The sequence below is a fragment of the Saccopteryx leptura genome, chromosome 2 (assembly GCF_036850995.1).
Source record: "Saccopteryx leptura isolate mSacLep1 chromosome 2, mSacLep1_pri_phased_curated, whole genome shotgun sequence".
NCBI classification, from domain to species: Eukaryota; Metazoa; Chordata; class Mammalia; order Chiroptera; family Emballonuridae; genus Saccopteryx; species Saccopteryx leptura.
The window spans coordinates 211297017-211305417 of record NC_089504.1 but is presented as its reverse complement, the minus strand read 5'-3'; the positions used below and the strand labels follow the sequence as shown (position 1 = coordinate 211305417).

The 8401-nt window shown below is 42.3% G+C and overlaps 1 non-coding gene across 1 annotated transcript; it reads left to right on the top strand.

Moving 5' to 3' along the window:
* The first annotated feature begins 7852 nt into the window (after positions 1-7852).
* Positions 7853-7928, top strand: TRNAS-GCU (transfer RNA serine (anticodon GCU)). The gene has a single exon. It is a non-coding gene; the product is annotated as a tRNA-Ser (tRNA).
* Positions 7929-8401: the final 473 nt, after the last annotated feature.

Here is an 8401-nt window from a genome sequence, read left to right as displayed (position 1 = left end):
ATCCCAGTCTGACACTCTATCCACTGCGCCACTGCCTGGTCAGGCAACATGAAGATCTTGCATATCTTCTATAATAGTTGTGACATGAAAATACATGCTGCTTGGCCAACTGTGGACAATGGAGCAGATGGTGCTGGGGGTATACTTAGAAACTGTCCCTGGAAAGCAGATTCTACAGCTGCTTGACATGGCTTAGTAAAGGCAGGCTTGCATCAACATACAGTAATTATTTAAATATGACTTGGTGGAGAAATGAGCAGCTTGGAAAGGCCCAATTTAGCATCTTGCAATCTGGCAGGACCTCACTGTGATCAAGCAGAACATCATGACCAGATCTTCTTCAATAAAGGTTTGGGGAGACTCAAAGGGTCATGATCACTGAACATTCTCCAACACAACAGCAGCTCTTAAAGCATTGCTGAAAATTCGACCTTTGAACTTAGAAGCCAAACTTAGACCTATAAAACGTATATGTCAGAGTTATTGTTAGCACTAAACTTAATTATCTGTAGGATCTCTGGGACGTTGCATTCATTCTCGAATTCTGTCACAGTTCTATTTGAATATTACTTGATGTGTTGCTTAAATTACATTTTAACCACAAAGGAGGGGGGTTGTTCATAAAATATATCGAAATATATATTACAAAACAAATAAGAAAATATAGATGTATATTACAATTTTACTTTTATTTGATAGGATAAAAATCCCCCAGAACAACATTATTATTTCTTTTTGTTCTTTTTTTATTTTTGTATTTTTCTGAAGTTGGAAACAGGGAGGCAGTCAGACAGACTCCGCATGTGCCCGACCGGGATCCACCAGGCACGTCCACCAGGGGGCGATGCTCTGCTGATCTGGAGCATTGTTCCTGCTTTAGCCAGAGCCATTCTAGCGCCTGAGGCGAAGGCCATGGTGGTGTCCTCAGTGCCTGGGCCAACTTTACTCCGTGGAGCCTTGGCTGTGGGAGGGGAAGAGATAGAGAGAAAGGAGAGGGGGAAGGGTGGAGAAGCAAATGGATGCTTCTCCTGTGTGTCCTGATCGGGATTTTTCTTTTTTGGGGTGGGGTGGGGTGGGTGGTGGAGGTGTTCATTCAGTGCCTGAGAAGCCTGGAATGGCCAGTCTCAATTTGAAGGTACGAATGTGTTTCAGGATGAAGGCATTTAGTCCTTGATCCTTAAAATTTCTAAACCAAAATATCCCAGAGTTGAGGGATAGAGCAACATTTTGCATGAGTGTGTAAATATGAGAATTGCCAACTTTACTTCTACTCCCTGCTCTCAGAATCAATATATTTTTGGCATATTAGCTTTCGGTTTATAATGTATCTTGCAAAAATAGTTTTCCAGCTGGGCTATAACTAGGTCATAATAACCCTTTTTTTTCTGTAAGACCAGAGCTTCTAACTTACAGGGGGCATGATAAAACTGGTGAATCCCATGATCCTCAGCCTCTACTTATTTTTTTAACTATTAAATGAGTTCTTTGTTTAGAGGCAATGTTGTATATGGTACTATGATGAAGCTTTTAGGTATTCAATAAGTTCAGAAATAAGTATGACCTGGTAGGAAGAAATCCAGAATGAAAGCATGCATCAGGGAGGATAAAATATTTCTTTCCAAGATGGAAGGGACTCAGAATAATCAACTTAAAGCCTGGTAAATTGCTGGTGTCTTCTACTTTTCACCAGGTATGGTTCTACTTTAAAAGAAGTATCCATTAGAAAGTTTTCAGATGCAAGTGACAGAATACCCAATACAGTAGGCTGAATAAGGATCCCCTCCTAAATATCCAAACCCTAATATGTAGAACTGTATTACTTTATATGGCAAAAAGGGACTTTGAAGGTGCAATTAAAAGTAAGATCTTAACATGTAAGATTATTTTGCATTATTTGGGTGGGCTATAACTATAATCACCAAGTGTCCTTATAAGTGTGAAGCAGAGGTAGATGTGACCTCAGAGACAAAGGCAATGTGAGAAAGCAGGGAGAGATTTGAAGATGTTACAATGCTGGATTTGAAGATAGAAGAAGGGGCCACAAGCCAAAAGATGCAAAGATTGCAGTTCTAGAAGCTAGACATGAAAAGGAAACTGGTTCTTCCCTAGAGAAGCTGGAGGTAGTGTAACCTTGCTTACACCCCATTTCAACCTAGTAGAACTGATTTTAGGATTCTGACCTCCAGAACTTTAAGAGAATAAATATTTAAACCACCAAGTTTGTGTTCATTTATTTCAGTGGTTATTTGAAACTAACACACTCAATAAAAGGTAGCTTAAACATCAAATATTTCTTATCTTATGTCACAACAATTTAGGGTTAATTCGCCAGCTCAAAGATGTCTATGTCTCCGGGTCAAATTTTCTTGTGAATCTCTTGTCTCTCCTTTCCAGGTGATAATCAACTACCACAGTTCTGCCCAACTACCACATGCTGGGCTGTGACAATATCCAAAGGAAGAAAGAAAGGGCAGATTATTTCTTTCTTACCTATATCTCTGTTCTCTTAGGGTTTAAATATTGAATAGGCATTCAACAGTATCTGGCACATGTGCCTGGGTTTTATTTCTGCTGGTAGCAAATTGAGCCTCCTCAATGGTTAGATAAGGCTTAATAATGGTAATTTTATATTACTAAACCTATGCATTCCTAATGGCACGGTCCCTTTAACACCATTGAGCAAATATTGAGCTAGTTGGAGAATAAGGATGACCAGTATTGACAGAGCAGGTAATCTTGTTCATCTGATTATTAAGAGCTGTATTTTCAGAAAAGGACTTTTGGAAAATATCTTCACCAGTTCGGGGTGCTATAACAAACGACCACAGACAAGTAAGCTTAAACAGTGAGCTTTTATTTTCCACAGTTCTGGAAGCTGGGAAGTCCAAGATCAAGGAGCCAGCAGATCCCATATCTACTGAGTACACTCTTCCTAACTTGTAAATGATTGTCTTCTTGCTGAGTCCAGAGAGAAATTTTCCTCATTTCCTCTTTCTATGAGGACACTAATTCCATCATGAGATTTCCACCTTCCTGGCCTAATTACCTTCCAGAGGCTCACCTCCAAATACCATCACATTAAACTTCAACATATGAAATTTGGGGGACACATAAACACTTATTTCAGAACAGTGAGCAGACATGTGGAACCCAAATAACTCCATACACTAAACTTATCTACCCACCCCAACATTCTTTTTACCGAATCGTCATATCCCAGACCGATCAGCAAAACTAAGGAAATAATGTTGACCTTTACTTCAAAGTTTTATTTAAGGAAAAAACTGGATAATTCATTGTAAATCTCTGCTTACTTTTCTTTCTCTGGAAAGAAACCCATTCCCCATTGTTCTTCAGAGTCATACCTGGTGGACTTATTACGTTGCACATCTATTTACAGCCAATTTTAGAATTTGGGAGGGCCCATCTGTAAACCAAGATTTCTGTTCTTTCCTTTTTTTCAGTCAATGAATCAAATTAAACTTCCCAGGAGCCTGTAGCGCATTGCTACCTTCTAGTTCTCAGTACCAAGTAGAGAGCTGTTTCTTGGGAATAAATAAATTTAAAAAAAAATACAACCAGTTATTTGACTAAGCAGGCGTGACTTTCTTCAAATATTCTGAAGAAGTGGTTTTCAAAAATTGTGACCTCAAGACTTTGTAAGAAATGCTTTCTAATTTGTAAACAAATATGATATACTAACATCTTGAACAAAATAAGAAAATATTTAAAAGAATGTTTCCCTATTATAAGCTATGTAGACTGACTTTTTTTTCTATTCTATGCTCAGCATTCATACTTTTAAATGCTGCTCAAGACCTTTTAAATGGATTTCACAACTCACTTATGGATCACCACACATACAAATTTGAAACATACTATCCTTGAAGTCTCCCAGTAATTCTCCTACTGGAGTTTGCTACAGGAACCACAGAACAATCCAATAATCTGTAAAAAGTTCAAGCAAAATTGATTATCTTGGTTCAAAAGGTCCAAATGGCAGGCGGCTAGCCCTGCACAACTGTTTAAAGAGGTTTAAGCCCATAGCCCACAGGGTCACCCAAGAAGTGGATCAGAGTATCACCCCTGATGTAATATATACATTGCCATCAAAATTAAAGGGGCCCATGTAATATTTCCTTCTCTGTAATATAAGATGCAACAACTTGTCTTTTAGTTTTTTATAAAATAATTTTTACTGACATTTTAAAAAATGTGTTCATCCTGAGAGAGAGAGAGAAACATCAACTTGTTCTACTTATTCATGCATTCATTGGCTGACATGTGAACTGATCAGGGATCAAACCCACAATTTTGGCATATTGGGGTGCAGTTCTAACCAATTGAGCTACTTGATAAAGGTTTGTCTTTCAGTTTTGAGGGGATTTAACTACATGTTTTAGTACTGGGGATGATGTGTTTTAAACACCATCCAAAGTACATTTCTTATCGATAGCCACCATACCTTCAGCGAAGGTAAGAGATGACTTCCACTATGAGAAGCTGAAAGACAGAGGGCACACAAGAGAAGTCTCTGCCAAACAAAAACGAAAGCGGGTGAGACTTTCTGGGTCCCAGGTGGAGTAAGAGGGGAAAGAAGAGAAAGGATGTCCAGAAGGTCTAACATCCATGTTTGCCTTCTGCAATGGGTGAATTTGCTAAAAACAGCCAGATAAGTTGAGAAAACCCAGAGCTATAGGATTTTGTCCCCTGCAGGTACTGCAGGTATTTTATAGCACCTGACATGAGGGTGATTTTTAACAATATGCCTTTCAGCCTGGAAATGTCTGATTGGCATCATGAGTTGGAAAAAGACAATTATCTAACTGATTTCTCTTATATCTAAAGTCGGTGGGAGAAGACAAGATGGCGCTGGAGTAGGCAGATGTATCAACATCTACCTCCTAGAACCAAAGTAGATTACAAATGAATTTTAAGAACTATCATCTGGAAAAACCAACTTTGGACTAAACTAAGAGGACTCTTCAACCAAGGAACACTGAAAAAGCCACACCGAGACTGGTAGGAAAAGCAGAAACGCGGAGAGGGCTGCCCAGCTCCCTAGAGCGAACGGAAGCCGGGAGAAACTTGTGTGGCGGGAAGTGAGTTTAGCAGAGAGGGGAGGGTCCTGAGACCCAGGAACAAAGCCCCAGCCTGCAGACCCAGAGCCCAGAAGACGCGTAAGGACAGTATTTAGCTGGAAACAAGTCAGGATACTGTTTGTGAGAAAGAGTCTGATTTCTCAGATCCAGGATTCTTCTTAAAGGGACTGAGCAGAACACCTCTCTCACAATCACTCACCTGGGGCTCCGGGGGTCAGGGAGAGAGGAGACTACCAGGGTAGCAGGAAGAGAGTGTAATCTAGGAGGCACAGGGAGAAACATTTTGGGAGATAGCCACCCTAACCCCTGGGACGAGTCACTCCTCAAATCTGAAGTGAATATTTCCCCTGGAAACAGCAATACCAGCAAAGGGAAGCAGGACACCAGCCAAACAAGCTCTCCCCATGGCACTCAGAGCAGAGTTGCTTAGAAGGAGGGAGCTTTCGGGTCTACAGTAGTGAGTGTTAGGGTCTGAGCTGCAGTGCCCTCACCCACGTGGCTGAGGGCTCACGGGAGGGTGGCAGCAGTGGGAGACAGAAGCGTGGTTCTGTTGGCAGGGACAGAAGCTGGCTGGCCACCACTGGGCTCAGGTGTGAGCTCAGTCTTGCCTGGCTGGGGAGAAGGGGATGTGCAAAAGCGGTCAAGCCCAGCTGCCAGCAGCCTGTAATCCAGCCTGCGGGAGAAGGGCAGGAACCCTGGAAAGGGTGGAGACCATCCCCAGAGCAAGGATGCAAAAGCACAGCCTTGCCCTGCCCATGCAGCCCAGGATTGTGGTCTGACTTGGGAGCCGGCTCCTCCTGTGGGGGTGGAGCCAAAAGCCCAGAACAGGTGGAGTTCCGCTACTGAGCTGAGCTTGGGCACACAGTCCTGCCTGGCCAGTAGAGCCAAGGCTAGCAGCTATTCCATGAGCGGGCTCCTCCTGCAAGGGCAGGGTGAAAGCCCGGAAACAGGTGGAAAGCCGCAGCTGAGCAAAGGTGCTCGCCAGTGCCCTCAGGACCGAGCACAATGTCATCCATGGGGGCGGGGCAAAGGCCAAGGCCACTAAGGCTTGTGCACCCAAGCACATGATCACAGCCACTCCCATGAAGAGAAAATACGGGGACAGAGAAATGCAATACAAATGAACCAAGAGAAATCCCCAGAAAAAGACCAAGATGAATCAGATATAACCAAATTACGAGATGCAGAGTTGAAAATAACGATTGTTAAGATGCTCAAAGATATTAGAACAACAATAGATGGTCATTACAAAAACCTAAATAAAGAGATAGCAAATATAAAAAAGGACATTGAAATAATAAAAAAGAATCAGTCAGAAATGACAAATACAATATCTGAAATAAAGAATACAATGGAAAGAATTAAAAGCAGGATGGATGAAGTGGGGAATCGAATCACCGAGTTAGAGGACACGATAAATAAAGGCACAAAAGCAGAGCAGAAAAAAGAAAAGAGGCTCAAAAAGTTTGAGGAGCCCTGGCCAGTTGGCTCAGCGATAGAGTGTTGGCCTAGCATGCGGTGGACCCGGGTTCGATTCCCGGCCAGGGCACATAGGAGAAGCGCCCATTTGCTTCTCCACCCCTCCACCACACTTTTCTCTCTGTCTCTCTCTTCCCCTCCCGCAGCCAAGGCTCCATTGGAGCAAAGATGGCCCGGGCGCTGGGGATGGCTCTGTGGCCTATGCCTCAGGCGCTAGAGTGGCTCTGGTCGCAATATGGCGATGCCCAGGATGGGCAGAGCATCGCCCCCTGGTGGGAAGAGCGTCGCCCCTGGTGGGCGTGCCGGGTGGATCCCGGTCGGGCGCATGCGGGAGTCTGTCTGACTGTCTCTCCCTGTTTCCAGCTTCAGAAAAATGAAAAAAAAAAAAAAAGTCTGAGGAAACTCTAAGAGAGCTCTGAGACAACAGGAAGAGAAATAACATCTGCATCATAGGGGTTCCTGAAGAAGAAGAGAAAGAACAAGGGATAAAGACTTTGTTCAAACATATCAGAGCTGAAAACTTCCCTCAATTAAGGCAGGAAAACATCTCACATGTTCAGGAAGCACAAAGAACTCAATTAAGGAGAAACTCAAAGAAATTAACAACAAGACACATCATAATTAAAATACCAAAGCTAAGTGATAAAGAGAAAATATTAAAAGCTGCTACAGAAAAAAAGACTATCACCTACAAAGGAGCCCCCATAAGGATGACTTCTGACTTCTCAACAAAAACACTTGAGGCCAGAAGGAAATGGCAAGAAATATTCAAAGTAATGCAGAACAAGAACCTTCAACCAAGACTACTTTCTCCAGCAAGGCTATCATTTAAAATTGAAGGAGAAATAAAAACGTTACAGACAAAAAATAAAACTCAAGGAATTCACTGCAACCAAACCAAGGCTGCAAGAAATGCTAAAGGACCTGTTGTAAACAGATCAAAGGAGATAAAGAATATATCAAAAGAGGAATAGAGTTTTAAAGAATAAAATGGCAATAAACAATTACATATCAAAAATAACCTTAAATATAAATGGATTAAATGATCCAATAAAAAGACATAGGGTAGCTGCATGGATAAGAAAACAACACCCATACATATGCTGTCTACAAGAGACACACCTTAATTCAAAAGATGCACACATACTGAAGATAAAAGGATGGAAAAAAATATTTTACGCAAATGAAAATAAAAAAAAAGCTGGGATAGCAATACTTATATCAGACAAAATGTACTTTAAAACAAAGACCACAGTTAGAGATAAAGAACGGCCCTGGCCAGTTGGCTCAGTGGTAGAGCGTTGGCCTGCTGTGTGGAGGTCCCAGGTTCAATTCCTGGCCAGGGCACACAGGAGAAGCACCCATTTGCTTCTCCACCCCCCACTCTCCTTCCTCTCTGTCTCTCTCTTCCCCTCCCGCAGCCGAGGCTCCATTGGAGCAGAAGATGGACCTGGCACTGGGGATGGATCCTTGGCCTCTGCCCCAGGTGCTAGAGTGGCTCTGGTCGTGCCAGAGCGATGCCCCGGATGAGCAGAACATCGCCCTCTGGTAGGCGTGCTGGATGGATACCAGTCGGGCGCATGCAGGAGTCTGTCTGACTGCCTCCCCGTTTCCAGCTTCAGAAAAATACAAAAAAAAAAAAAAGAAGGTCATTACATGATGTTAAAGGGAGCAATCCAAAAGGAAGATATAACCATTATAAATATCTACACACCTAATATAGGAGCACCTAAATATATAAAGCAGACATTGATGGACTTAAAGGGTGAAATCAACAGCAATACTATAAGAGTAGGGGATTTCAATAACCCATTAACATC